Source organism: Hylobates moloch, unplaced genomic scaffold, assembly GCF_009828535.3.
Source record: "Hylobates moloch isolate HMO894 unplaced genomic scaffold, HMol_V3 SCAFFOLD_13, whole genome shotgun sequence".
Classification (NCBI taxonomy): Eukaryota; Metazoa; Chordata; class Mammalia; order Primates; family Hylobatidae; genus Hylobates; species Hylobates moloch.
Genome location: NW_026652288.1, coordinates 87,932,347 through 87,935,891, shown reverse-complemented (window position 1 = coordinate 87,935,891; position 3,545 = coordinate 87,932,347).

The window sequence follows — 3,545 nt, the reverse complement described above, 5'->3', positions numbered from 1 at the left end:
TCACTTTCTCAATCTCTGCTTGTTAAATGGCTTCTTAAAATTCTTGGGTAAATATGGGTATGGTTGCATAAAAGAAAAATCACTTAAAGGATAAGCCGAAATTTTTAAGTGGTAGTGCATAAAAGCCTTGTTATCTTTAAGGCTTGTGTTTTGGTGCATAGAGCCAAATAAATTGCCAAGGCAAAAACAAAAAGAAAGAAAATCTAGTCTCTGATTTAGTGCCCAAAAGTTTTTAATGCTTTGGGTCCTCCAGATGCTCTAAGAATTTTTTGTGGTTTTGAAGCTTTTTATCAGGTTTTAATTTTATCCTTATATTTTGACTGATATTTCCATTAAATAAGTTAGGGGATGTACAATCTGCCAACCATATACTACATAAAAGTATTGTCACTCAGGCCTACAAAGTGCCTAACAACCAAACAGAATATTCACTGCAAATGACTCATGGAATGTTACCTGAGAGAGTAATAAATATTCTTTCAACATTCATCCAAGTAAATAAGCTCTGTAAGGAAAGAATGTTCAGAAGCAAAGGGCCCTTCACTGGAAAAGGGGTACCAATAAATATATAAGAAAGGAAAAGAAGATATGAAGATTTTAGATTGTCTAAGAGGAAGTGTTTGTATGCAAAAGGAAAATGTAAAATATGATGACTATCTCTTATTGTATAATATCCCTTACATAAAAATAAATCGATTTGCCATTAATTTATTTTTCTAATGTAGAAATTAGACATGTGATTCATTATTTCCTAGTAGCCATTAATCAAGTATGATCATGTTCTGCCAACTCATCCTCTGGAAGAAGGCTGTTCTCCAATAGGTCAACTTTCTCCAAGTCCCAGCTAATATATCACCCACGTTATGATGCCTTGTTTCTGAAACTCTTTAGCTGAATTATGTTGTCCCTCCGACGACTTTTCCTGTAGCATTATTAAAGCATTAATTACTCTATGTTGGGTTTCATTTCTTCATCTATCTTGCCATCAAGAAAGGAAGCACATCAATGGTAGGAAATGTGTCACATTTATTTTAGTTTATCTTTTGCCCTACCTCAGGGCCCAGGACATGTCAGAACGTTTCTTGAATGCCTGAACAAATGAATGAATATTATGCTGAACTCATTTTGATAACATCACATGCAAGTAGGAGAATATAAACAAATAAATGCAACTTGCCACAAATTGTAGTTGTTTATTCACTCACTCTGTTAAAAAAAAGCACTAGAGTTTCCAGTATTGAGAAAGATGGACAATAAACAATAAATAAATAAACATGCATTATATACATAGTGATACATATATAAAGGTAAAGTGTAGGATGCTAAGAAATAGAAAAGCCTCGTGGACCTACTTAGATTGCATGAACAAAGAAAGCCTCTCCATGACTGTACGTAAGCTCAGACTTGAAGGAAGAGATGCAGCAGGCACATAAAATCGGGGTAGGGAATGTTGGGCAGAGAATGAGCAGCTGGTGAAGAATGGTGACAAGATGTGAATTTCAGTCATAATGTAGGGGATGATGGATGATAGTTGGTATTTAGTTCAGGGAGTTCAGTTTGGGACACGTTAAGTGTGGGGTTCTGGTAGCAATGCCAAGTAAGTAGGTGGCATGAGAATTCAAAGGTAATGTCTGGGCTGGAGATAGCAATTTTGAATTCATTGGCATATAGAGGGCTCAGGACTAAGCCATCATTCAAAAGTAAACTTCGGTTTAGATGTGGATAAAAGCTCACATGCTGAGTGCCTTCTTTGTGCTGCACACTGCTAGATGCCTAACACACATTAAATATCCTTAGTCAATCCAGCTTTACCAAGGAGAGCTCAGTGGTACCATTTTGTAAATTGGAAATTGGGGACCCAGAATGCTAAAGTAACTAATCCAAGTTTATGTTGCTAGTAAGTCCAGAACTAGAAATTGAACACAAGTACATTAGTCCCAAGACACGTATGTCCATGTGCACAAGGTTCTGTCTCTGAATCTTGTATTTAATATTCTTTATGTGCCAGGTATTTTCATCTATATAACCTTGCTTAATCCTTACAACAACTTAATAGGAATGTATTATTATCCAAGTTTTGCTGCTTAAGAAATCACTGTTACATAGGTCCAGTGATTTATTTTAGGTGAGGTGGCTAGGTCTGGGTGAGCAGGATTCACACCTATGGTCCCTCACCTCCTGTGTGTCACATTGCCTCTCTGGCATTGAGAGGAGAATATTAAGATCTTGCAGGTGCGTGTTTGCAATAGTGGGTGTCTATGCTGGAGATTGATGCAAAAGCTTCCTTGAGGTCCAAGGATTCAAAATAATCCCAAGGATTTGTGGATTAGAACAATAGGGGAAATATTTCTTTATTCCTTCTCTAAGAAGCAGTAGATTTGTCAGGACTCTTATTATTTGAGTGACATTAAAAATAGAATCTTTCCAGGAATCAATAGACAGATGAATACAGTATCTGGGCCTCAATACTCTGTAAAATGAGAAGTTTTGATTTTAAAGGTCCTAATGTTTTTCCTCACCCTGCCTTAACATATATGCAATTCAGATATCACTTATATACTCTCTTAATTTACTGGAGACAGCATTCTGTTCCAATTGTGCACAGAGCCTGCAGTTGAGCAGCAGACCAATTGCAAAACAATCACATGAATCAGGATTAGCACACCTTACTTGAAAACTACCCTAATTTCCAGGTAACTCTATTCTCTTTGCCTGCTCAGAACATAATGTACTGATGAGATGCACACAGCATTATGCAACTAAGTTTGACTGTAATTACGGTTAATTTCACCCTCTTATTACTGCAAAAGCAATGCTGAAGTTCAAAAGACATGACTTTAATCTATGTCTATGCCACAGTTCTGTAAATTTCCAGCCCTGTAATATGATGAGAGATTTTGCTTAAAGAGAGGTTTAATTATCTTAAAAGACCTTGAGGAACTCTCAGATAGTGGACATTGGTTCCCTGTTTCACTCAAAACAGCACAGAGGGATTTAAAAAGAGAGAAAGCAGAATATTATAGACAGTTGCTACCTAGCAGGATAGATAATAAACTTTGCTCCTTTTCCAGCTGAACTGTAAAAATCATATAATCTCTCCCTTGACAGAGATTCACCAACTCAGTCTGGCAGTCTTTGGATAGCCTTGAACTTAGGGTTCCTGGCAAGGATAAATAAAAATTGCATGTGACGTGGGTTGATCTATTGACCCTCATTCCAAAGCCTTGCTCAGAGGAAGGAGGAGATATTTTTATTAACGAAAAATAATGCAACTTTTCAAGGACCATTTTCATGCAGAGAGATCTTGATGTTGATCAAGTCAGAGGCTTTTGCAGATGTATGCAGAGGAGATATTTGTAATAATACTTACATTTTAAAGTATATTTGAGATTGAAACTTAAAATGAGATAAATATTAATACATTGTTTGGGTACATAACCTATTAAATTATTTTTTCTCTTCTTTTAAGGATATCACATCTAAGTAGCACAATTTTCACTGTGATATTGGACTTAGAGTTTGGAATAGATGTGAGGACTCCCTTC